Source organism: Chiloscyllium punctatum, chromosome 8 (assembly GCF_047496795.1).
Source record: "Chiloscyllium punctatum isolate Juve2018m chromosome 8, sChiPun1.3, whole genome shotgun sequence".
Classification (NCBI taxonomy): domain Eukaryota; kingdom Metazoa; phylum Chordata; class Chondrichthyes; order Orectolobiformes; family Hemiscylliidae; genus Chiloscyllium; species Chiloscyllium punctatum.
The window spans coordinates 26,245,160-26,257,188 of NC_092746.1; the positions used below are offsets into that span (position 1 = coordinate 26,245,160).

A 12,029-nucleotide genomic window follows, 5' to 3' on the forward strand; every position below is an offset into this window, starting at 1 on the left:
TTGGGCTTGTACACTGCCTACCCCATGACTCCCACCTACTGATCCTTATGATGTTCTCTTGATTTTCCCATCTCTCCCCAGCTTTAGACACTTCCAATCTTCCACGAATTAATTAATGATTCCAAATTCATCTATGAGGCCTTCCTCTCGGACTTACCAACTTCGGTTAACCTCCAGCCCCCAAGCCTCAAGATCTCCAACATCTTTAGTGGTGACCCTTCCAGTCTTCCCCAGATGCTTCCAGTCACTCTTTCAGCCTCCTCGCTCCCAGGATAGCCAGTTGGTCTCTCCCCCAAGTTTGTTGCACTCAGGAAACAGCGTTATCAAGTTACTAAGTGTTGCTGGTAAATTTGTTCGATTGAATGGTAACATCAAATGTCAGTCTTAAATCCCTTTTAAGTCTTTAATTTTTGTTTCGTTGTGGAATGTGGGCTGGCCAATCTTAAATAATTCTGCCATTCTTCAAACGTACAGAAAGGAAGCAATAAAAAATAATCTTATAACATGAAAAGAGAATAGGTTGTGATAAATTTATGTGAAGCTGTTTAATTATTTTGTAAACTTGATCAATGTACAAGCTTCCTGCACTATTGCATAGATCTCAGAAAAAGTGCTATGCCTTGAAGACAGATGACATTGTGACATGTGACGCTGTATTATAAGAGGTCTCCATCTTGCTCTCTGGATGTTTAGTTAGAGGTTAGCCAGCTCATCTGTTACTGAACTACTATGTATCTGCTGTAATAATAATCTAAGTAAAGAAAATAACCCAGATTGTATATGTAAGTCTGATAAATCACACTTTTGTATGTACTGTCATAACCCCAATAGAAAGAGTGCACTAAAAAGCAGACCCCATTATTCATGAGTTGTCACAAATGTGAAAATGATCAATTTAGTGACTAGCCTGGTTTTATTTACTTGAGATCCATTTAAAATGAAAGGAACTCAAATGAGTCTATGGGTCAAGAATCCAAACCATAAGAGGAAAATGAGGTACCTTTCTCATACTATGAGGCAATTGCAATATTACACCTTGCAGGTTCCAGTCTCATGGTGTGTGGTCAATTTAACATACAGAAATAGTTGCCATCAGAAAGATTGAAGCCTTTACCTCCATCAAAGATTTCTACCTTAACAAGAATGGACAATATGCTCTATATGCTGAGACTAACACTTGTGCAAGTGCTAATATTATTCCTTTATGCATGTACTTGAGAAACTGGCACAATGTGGTGCAGCCCACACACAATAAGGTGACTGCATACAATGTATCTGACATTCTATACATTAGCATTATCCATCAAAAACATCAATATGACTTCTTGGGATGGACATCTGAAATCTTTCATATTGATTACTTTCATTCAGTCATAGCTTACTAAATCCTCTCTGCTTGGCTATGGCTGATGATGTCCAGCTACAACATCACTAATGGCTGGTCCGTGCACATTCCACAGTCCCCTGAGCCAGTGCATTCTTTCTGGTCATTGAGACCACCTGGGACTCTCCAGAAATGCAATATTGAAAGGTAAATAAATGATCATTCCACAAGCACTAAATCAAAAACAAAATACATGTAAGTCACATGTGCATAGAGGGAGCCAAGAAGTTGGCATGTGCATCTGTTTACTGGCCTAGAATCAATGAGGACATCAATCAACTCATTACATTATATGGAACATGTCAACAATCATCAGAAGCTCTCAATTCAATCAAAATTCCTTCTAAGCCATAAGGGCAAGATTGCAACTGATATTTTTCATGTCCAAGGATAGGACTACATTGTGATGACTATTTCACCAAGTTTCCTTTTATGAAATAAAGATACCACTTGAGCAATAGTTGCTGATGCATCAATGAATGCATTCAGTATGTTTCTCAGTGGTTTGGTGTTCATGAATAAATGGTGTCTGACAATAGGTCAAAATACATTAATACATCCTTCTAAGATGCACAAGTTGGGTATTCAACACAAAACCACCTCTGCGGAGAGCATACTGTTCACACAATGAAGTTTATGATAATTGAATTCAAAGCTATTTGCCAGGCTTTTCAGATAGTCATGTTAAGTCTGCTATAATATGCATTTCATTAACACAAATTGGCTGTAACATGATTGGGAACACTGTTTCTAAAGCATAAACCTTGAAAGCATATATTGGTTATAACACGACTCCAGCCCCTTCGGTTTAGATGGGGCTACTATTATGTGATTTTCTTATAGCACGGGATCGCAGGAGAACAGCACTACTGCACTACAGCAGAATTGACTGTACTCCACAAAGAAATGGCTGACCCTCACTGGAAGCTCTTATGTTTGGAACAAAGGTCCACATAGTTCTTCTCTTAGATACTTTCCCACAACCACATGTAAACAATTATTGGAGAGAAGGGAGTAAATAGTACAAAAGCCTGATCAGCAAGCATTAGTTATCCCAATTTGAACCAGGGCAAAGCAGCAGAGTTTGAGGTCATTATACAAATACATTGGCTCCAGAAAGGTACTCTACAATGTTATATATAGCCCATCTCATACAATATTGTCATAAACGAATGCTAAAATCCTGTGATGAAACAGATGACACATCCAAGTTATAGGTGATAAACCATCCACAATGCAAGATGATGACTCAGATACTGAAAGTGTCACCCAGACAACAGTTCGATATCCATTATGCATAATACACATCAATTCACAATGACAGCATACGATAGAGTCGTGCTTAGCTAATTAGCTAAGCTGTGAAAGTTCTATAAGGACTAGATTTGATTGTGTTTTTGTCCACTGAAGTATTGTCTTAATATATAGAGATAACATTCCATTGTGCGTGCTTCTGTGTATTTACTTGAATGAGTTGCCTGTACTTGAAGGGAAAAAGGGGAATGTCATATTCTTGCACAGATCTCAGAAAGGCTGTATTCCTGAGGACTGCTAGATGGAATTACAAAATGTGACACCAGTGTAAAAGGTTTCTATTTTACATGTTGCGCATTCAGTTGATAGTCAGCCTGCTAGTCAGTGAGTCAGCTAGTCAGCTATGTATGTAAAATGATAATAAGCTGTGTAGGCATACAACCCAGATCGTAGATGTAAATCTAAGAGGACATTTAAAAAAAAAATAACTTGGCAGGTGTTGCTTGAACTTCTAACACAGTGGTCAGATCATTAGTACTACAAGAATCCCCTGAGATGTCAGAGAAGTGTGTATAATTAATTATTATTAAACTTCCAGAAATCTGACTGTCTCTGAATCTGACTCTTTGCAGCGTATGTTACATGGCGAACAAACGAAAAAACCCACAAAGCACATTAAAGGTAACTACAGTTTTAGCCATACTTGTTTAAGATAGCATTCCAAAGGTGGGTTACTAACTGACCATGTCATAAAGCTTCAAAACTTTTCAAGACACCTTTCTAATCTTAGTGCTGTGGCTGAAACTAATAGACATACTTCTTTGAAGCCTTATGATTTTTAAACTTTTTTAATATAGTTCTCTCATTATCTGACAATTCTAATTTAAAATATAAAAAGATGATGCACTAATAAGTTGAGATTTGAATGGCTTGCAACAGAGCAGTTGGCTTGTCCTAAGAAATAATTTTCAGTGATATGGTGAGACCTCATGTTTGCACACCTTCACATGAATTGACCTGAATTTTGTTGAAGGGATGATGGCGAAACCATAGGCACTATCCATAATTGCTGTTTTGAAACTGACAGCAACTTCTGGAGATCACATGTGTGGACATTTGTAACTGACTCTCAGCAATCCTACACTACTCCAGTGGATATTCTGTTGAGTTCTGTTCGATGTGATCACAGAATTGTTGTTCACAAGATGGCCATTCTCTCTATTGTGTCTGCACCAGCTCTTTAAGTGAGCATAATTATCCAGGGTCAATCTACTGCTTTTTCCCCATACCATCTCTATCCAAGTTGCAATCCCATGTCCTCTTAAAAGCCTCAATTGAACATGCCTCCACCATGTTTCCAGGCAGTAATGTCATGACCTAACAATTCACTATGAGAAAAAGCTTTCTCTTACATCAATCTTTTGCACATCACTTTAAATATATCACATCTCATTCTTGTTCCTTTTATGAGTGGGAATAGCTTCTGCTGATCTACTCTCTCCAGCCTACTCATGATTTTGAAAACACGTATCAAAAGCTCCTCTCGGCCTACTTCTCTCCAAGGAGAGCAGTCCCAACTTTTTTAATCTATCCTCATAACTGAAGTAAATGATCTATTAGAAATCATTGAACTGACGAGAGCTTTCACTGTTACACCATTAGATTCGTTGTAGAAATTATTTGAAAATTGTTGTAAGTGGGATAACTCAGTTTACAAATGTTTCATAATTGCTGCTAAACAGCTTCACTGATCCTGTGAGCAAGTTTTTTTGCAAATAAAATTACTTCATTATTATCAAGGCTTCAAAATATTTAAAAAAGCAACAATTTTGGCCATCTTAGCTTTTATTTTACTCCAATATGGTGTGCATATCATTTGTTTTGCTTGCATTAAAATTTACAACTGCAAGCAAAGGGTTTGGTCATTGTTACTACCCAGTTTGCTGTTGATGAGAAGAATTCAATATGATTGTCAGTTTACCTACTTGATAGCATCACTGCTGCTGTATGCCTGGAGATCTTGTCTTGGTACCAAACTAAACTGGGAAAGGAGAAATCCATATCCCAGAGATTGCTAGATGTTTGTGTTTGCCTTTCTTTGAAGTTACTTATGAATGAACACAATTGCTCCACCACAGTCGACAGAATCCAATCCAGTATTGTCTAATTTTAGAACTAAAAAAGACTTGAAAGACTCATCATTCTTAATGTTCACTTCATTTTCTTATTGGAATATTGAAGCCTGGAAAACCATGGAATTCAATGTTAAATGATAGGCACAATGATTATCAAGGACAGGCCATTAATATCATTTAGTACAAAGGCACTTATACCTAGTTTGCAGTACAGCTGTATTAAACCTGGATTATAAATGTAATTTTTTGCATCATTAACTCGCTTGATTACTCTTTGACGGAAAAGCACGATCTTATAATTGACAGCAGGAGAGAAAAATCTTTCCAAGATATTTGAATTGATTACTTGAGCTGTTCATGTTGCATTATTCAGAAGCATGTTTTTAGACATTTGTGCCTTTGATTTTATGGTGGACAGTCTGAGCCCTTTGCAGAGGTGAGTCTGCTTTGTTCTTGTAAAACTGTTGTGAGCTGAAACCCTTTCTACAAGGCTTTTTTCCACTCACTGGCTCGATGCTTTTCTTTTGATGAGTGTAATTATGGGGTATTTGCATAGTAATTGAGTGCCATTAAGAATACATGCCGCTTTTGCTGTGTTAATACACTTGTCCTTGGTGCTTTCAGTGCCCTTCACAGACCCCTGTGCATTGTCTGCAGGTTACAAGGATGACAGTTGTTGCCAAAAGATGTCACTATGATTTCCATATCACAGGACAGTGAGAGCATCTTGATTACATGGTAAACAATAGACATATTGAACGAGGCCTGTGAGCAACAATCTATTAAACAATTGAAAATATACCAGCATGTATGGTCTACCCTCCCTCTTGTAAAAAATCCACTCCTCTCCTTTAATTGAATGATTTTGTATCTCAACAAGGCAATATGGCTAATTATTTTAAGGTCACATCAAGGATGTGGTGACTTCATAGCTCTGTCAGTGTAAAACCAGACCTTTGTCCTTAATTTGTAGAGTATCTAATTTTCCGACAGGGTATTTTAATATGATCAAAAGACATTGCCATGGGCAAGTCCTCCTATGTAAATTATGTAAGTTGTTTCTCAGGCTGATCGTCAGGAGTTTTGACAAGAATCTGCCCCCAGCATGAAATTTACCCTTTAATGGGCCCATGACAAGTAAATATGCCTTTCTTACTTTCAAGTGTATTTTAAGATTAGCTTGATGCTGTACTTAATTGAATATTGAAGATCCTCTGTGTACTTAACCAGCCATGTTTTGCTGGATCCATGGAGGTAGGTCAAGAGGTGAGTCTGAGAGCAACGCTGTAAAATTGAAATCTAGTTGATCATCTGACATATTTCTGCTCATATATTCACATTAAATACTTCAAGTGATAGTGCCAGAAGTAAGATCTCAACAGCAGGGGAGGGATATTAATTATTGTCAAGAAGGGTTGGTGAACAGCGTCAGGAGTGGATTGGAATGGCAGAGAGCTGGTTACCAGGTATTTATGGAAGGGGAGGGAGAGCCAGGATAGGAGTTTAATGTTGATAATTCAGTGTTGAATGTCGTGAATGTCATGGGTAATGAAGTGCTTTGACACTCCTAATTTACTTACAATATTGCCTCTAGGTAGGTTTTGCATCTGTTATGAAAAGATCTAAATAAACCCATGTAAAAACCAGCTTAATTATATGGCTAACAACCAAAGTTATGGAGCAATCCAATCTACAGCAATCAGAAGATTAAGCTTCTGGTGCAACTACTGTGTGCTTGCGCCCATCAGGATTTCTTCAGAGACCCAAGCTGCATCAAAAACCTAATTTGAGTCATTCACTTCACCTCTTCTTGGAGGATTTGGGATATTTTGTTTAGAAATGATGGAGAAAGAAGGGGTCAGATAGTTGCAATAATAGAGATCATATGGAAGTAGATAGAAGAGACAAAATTAATATTGATGTAGAATCTGAATCCGTACTAGTTGAAATAAATCTGTGCAGTGATGCATGGCCTCCCATTCCAATAATTTAATTAAGTAATGGAGGTTGACTAACGTGGTGCCACTGTTTAAGAAAGGTGGTAAGGACAAGCCAGGGAACTATAGACCGGTGAGCCTGACGTTGATGGGGGTTTGTTGTTGGATGGAATCCTGAGGGACAGGGTGTACATGTATTTGAAAAGGCGAGGACTGATTAAGGATAGTCAACATGGCTTTGTGTGTGGGAAATCATGTCTCACAAACTTGATTGGGTTTTTTGAAGATGTAACAAAGAAGATTGATGAGGGCAGAGCGGTGGACGTGATCTATGTGGACTTCAGTAAGGCATTCGACAAGGTTCCCCATGGGAGACTGATTAGCAAGGTTAGATCTCATGGAATACAGGGAGAATGAGCCATTTGGATACAGAACTGGCTCAAAGGTAGAAGAGAGCGCTTGGTGGTGAAGGGTTGTTTTTCAGACTGGAGGCCTGTGACCAGTGGAGTGTCATAAGGATCGGTGCTGGGTTCTCTACTTTTTGTCATTTACATAAATGATGTGGATGCGAGCATAAGAGGTACAGTTAGTAAGTTTGCAGATGACACCAAAATTGTAGGTGTAGTGGGCAGCGAAGAAGGTTAGCTCAGAGTACAATGGGATCTTGATCAGTTGGGCCAATGGGCTGAGAAGTGGCAGATGGAGTTTAATTTAGATAAATCTGAGATGCTGCACTTTGGGGAAATCAATCCTAGCAGGACTTATACACTTGATGGTAAGGTCCTGGAGAGTGTTTCTGAACAAAGAGTCCTTGGACTATGCAAGCATAGCTCCTTGAAAGTGGAGTCAAAAGGTAGATAGGATAATGAAGAAGGCGTTTGGTATGCTTTCCTTTATTGGTCAGAGTATTAAGTACAGGAGTTGGGAGGTCATGTTGCAGCTGTACAGGACGTTGATTAGACTACTTTTGGAATATTGCATGCAACTCTGGCCTCCTTCCTATGGGAATGATGTTGTGAAACTTGAAAGGGTTCAGAAAAGATTTACAAGGATGTTGCCAGGGTTGGAGGATTTGAGCTATAGGGAGAGGTTAAATAGGCTGGAGATGTTTTTGCTGGAGTGTGGAGGCTGAAGGATGACCTTATAGAGGTTTATAAAATTATGAGGGGCTTGGATAGGATGAATTGACAAAGTCTCTTCCCTGGGGTGGGGGAGGTCAGAACTAGATGGCATAGGTTTAGAGTGAGAGGGGAAAGATATAAAAGAGACCTGAGGGGCAATTTTTTCACGTAGAGGGTGGTACGTAAATGGAATGAGCTGCCAGAGAAAATGATGGAGGCTGGTACATATGCAACATTTAAAAGGCATCTGGATGGGTATAAGAATTGGAAGGGTTTAGAGGGACATGGGCCGAGAGCTGGCAAGCGGGACTAGATTGGTTTGGGATATCTGGTCGGCATGGACGAGTTGGACCGAAGGGTCTGTTTCCGTGCTGTACATCTCTGTGACTCTAATCCATGCATGATAAATAAGGACAGCAATGCAAAAGTAAATAGAGCACCACAGTACAATATATGGGATTGACTCCTCTGGCACATCAGTGGAACTGCTACTTGTAGCTAAATACTTTGTTTTATTAGAGTTGCAGTCATTAACTCCCTCAATTCTTAGTACATCAGTTCAGCTGAGAGAGAGCGACTTGGACGTTTGCCAATGACTGTACCACTACAAAGAAAATCAAATTAATAAGCATTCTGTTCATGAACACTGAAGCTGTTGCATGTATCTTAAAGTAATAAAGGGAATATTTTGCTTTTTCACTTTTTTGTGGGAAGCCTTGACACCTAGTGACCCATACCAAGATTTATGATTATTTATGCAATGGCTGCTTTGGAATGAGCCTGACCACCTGAACCATTGGAAATCATCCTTTCTAAGAAGACACCACTGTAACCTGTTACCTAACGATTTGAATTAATGAATGTTGCCATGTGTTTGGAGGAAAATGGAATTGAAATTCTCAGTCCAATCTGTTGTATTTCAATGGTAATTTATTATTCAAATGAAGACTGACGTGTAAAGATTGTTGATTTGAATGACATTGAATCATCCATTTTTCTATAAACGTACAAATGTAAGTGTGTCACTGGGAAAGATGCTGAATGGGCTGCAAAGTTTGTTTTAACAGAGGAAAATTAGTTTATTCTTTTACTGAAATCGAAGTTGAATTGACATAAAATATAACTCTATTCACAACAGTGGCTCAGTAAAAGTTCACAGAGGTCACTTTTGAGAATGAAATTGAAATTTTTAAGTAATGACTTACCTTTCATTGAAGCTTGTTGCCCTCCAAGGTGCTCCGTGAATGTCCTGGAAAAAAAATTGATTTTCTAATGAAAGACAGTGAAGGGTATCTCTACATCACTGCAGAGGACCAGAAACTGCCTTTTATAACTCATTGAGTAGCTGCCTCCTGTTTTGCTTGTTGATTAAAACATGGTCAGATAGCTTTGTAAAGAGAATACTACCTTTTGCTGACGTTTGACTTATTAACATTCAGCCTTAATTCCCCAAATCCCAAGACCAATGTTTGGCCTGCTATATATTGATTGGCACCTTATTGTACTCTGGGATTTAACAAGAACAGACACTGAGTATATTGTCATTAGCGTCCCCCAAGGTTAATGTCTCCTCAGGATTGCAATTTCTGGGGTGAGTCCTCATGTGGTTGAACAATCTATGTCTAGATCTTTTGGCACATGGAGTGGGACATCCCATGTGCGATCTGGAGTCCAGAACGTGCCTCCTGTTTTTCCCGGTCTGCTGCCATTCTACCTCATCATTGAGATGCATCATGATGCATCTTTCGTTGGACAAATCGTCACAATTTTGAATATTTTGATAACAAGCTCTTCCCAGTCATTAATGTCAATGCTGCTGTGCTTCAGTGAAAGGTTCAGAGGCGTCTTTGAGTATTTTCTTTGTCCTCTGAAGAACACCGGTTACTTTAGGGTTGGGAAAATGTGACCTGGCAAGGTAGAACTTTTCATCCATTGGGCACAGTTTACTGTCCATTCTGGTTTATTTGGAAGGAGCTTTGGTTGAGCATTTGTAGACCTGGCTTCAAGAAGGATATTACCTGGAGAATGTGATGAAGGTATTGCTGATGGAATTTTTCTAATGCTCTTCCCTTTTTAAGGTGTTTTTTTTTCTTTAATTCATTAACAGGATGAGCGTGTTGCCAGCTAGGACAGCATTTATTGCCCATCCCTCATTGCCCAGGGGGCAGGTAAGAGTCAACCACATTGCTGTGGGTCTGGAGTCACATGTAGACCAGACGAGGCAAGGATGGCAGAATGAAACTGATTGTTGTTTTTCTGACCGTCGACAATGGATTCATTAGAGTCCTCAGGAATTTCTGAGTTTTTAAAAATTATTCAATTTTCACCATGTGCTGCAGTCGGATTTGAGCCTGGGTGCCTAGGACATTACCTGGCTCGCTGGATGAACAATCCAGCAATAATACCACTAGGCCAGTAACTCTGCCTCTGCTGTCTCTCCTACCAGGAGGAGAAATTCCACTCCAGGACATCCCAGATGTCCTCCTAGGACCGCAATTTCCCCTCCTATGTGATCAACAATGCCCTCCATTGTATCTCCTCCACTCGCTGCACCTCTGCTTTTGAACCCCCCCCCCCAACTGCCAAAGGATACTACTCACATTCCACTCCACTAATCTCTGGATACAGAGCATTATCCTCAGCCATTTTTGCCATCTACAGACAGACCCCACCGCCAAACATATTTTTCCCTCCCCACCTCTATCTGTGTTCCGCAGCGACCATTCCCTCATGACTCCCACATTAGTTCCACGCACCCCACCAGCCCACCTTCTACACCTGGCACTGTCCCCTGCCATCGCACGAGGTGCAAAACCTGCGCCAACATCTACCCGGTTTCTTATGTCCAAGGCCCTAAAGAATCATTTCAAATCCAGCAGAGATTTTCCTGCACATCTACTCACCTTATTTACTACATCCGTTGCTCTCGATGTGAACTCCTGAACATTGGAAATACTGAGTGCCAACTCATGGAGCAGTTTAAGGAACACATCTGGTCCGCACACACTGAACAACCCCACCACCCTGTATCCAACCACTTCAACTCCCCTCCCACTGCCCCGGGGACATGCAAATTCTGGGCCTCCTCCACTGCCAGATCAAAGCCACCCGCAGACTGGAGAAAGAACGCTTCATCTTCTGCTTCAGGACCCTACACCCACACGACATTAACATTTACTTCACTAGTTTCCAAATCTCCCCTCCCCCCACCTTATCCCAGATCCAACTCTCCAACTTGGCACCGCCCTCTTGACCTGTCCATCTATCTTCAGCTATCCATTCCACCTTCCCCACCGACCTATCGAAATCACTCCTCCACCTGCATCCACCTATCGCCACTCCAGCTATCTTCCCCCCCATCCCCCATATTTATCTCTCAGCCCTGTTTCCACCTCCACATTTGTGATGTGGGGCTTCTGCCCGAAACGTTGACTCTCCTGTTCCTCAGATGCTGCCTGGCCTCTTGTGCTTTTCCTGCACCACACCTTTTGACTCTGACTCTCCAGCATCTGCAGTCCTCATTTTCTCCTAATTGATATCAGTCCTGAAATTCCCTTTCACAGATCTGGACCTGTCTCCTTATGATGAATTTGTGGTTTAACTGAAAATAATGTTCAACATTAACCTACATATGAATACACAAGTTAAGAACAGGAATAGGCCATTCGACCTCCAGATCCTGCTCTGTTATTCAAGAAGATTGTGATTGATCTGACTACTCTATGTTCTTGCCTTTCACCCCTTTCTTGAACAAAAATCTATTCACCTCTGCTATAAAATACTTAAAAGTCATGTTTCCTCTGCTTTTTAAGGAGGAGTTTCAATAAGCCCTCATTCCTGATGAAAGGTTTTTGCTCGAAACGTCAATTTTCCTGCTCCTCGGATGCTGCTTGACCTGCTGTGCTTTTCTAGCACCACTCTAATCTAGAATCTGATCTCCAGCATCTGCAGTCCTCACTTTCACCTAATTTAACAATGACCCCTACTTCTAGATTATCCCACAAAGGAAAATATTCTTCCTATATACACCATGTCGACCTTTAGATTCTCTTGAGTGTGTTTTATAATCAGGATTTGTTTGTTCTCTTCCTTCTTTGAGCATTCCTGCCAGCAACTGGGCTAACACCAGTGGCAGTGAGATATAGCTTCTAAGTTGGCACTAATCAGCCATTTAAGGCCTTCAATTGATAATGGGGTG

The 12,029-nt window shown here is 40.2% G+C and overlaps 1 protein-coding gene across 3 annotated transcripts in view; it reads left to right on the forward strand.

Moving 5' to 3' along the window:
* The window catches only part of LOC140480421 (zinc finger protein 385D-like), a 1,040,629-nt gene that overhangs the window by 802,685 nt on the left and 225,915 nt on the right, over positions 1–12,029 (forward strand). The gene's annotated exons all lie outside the window — the stretch shown is intronic.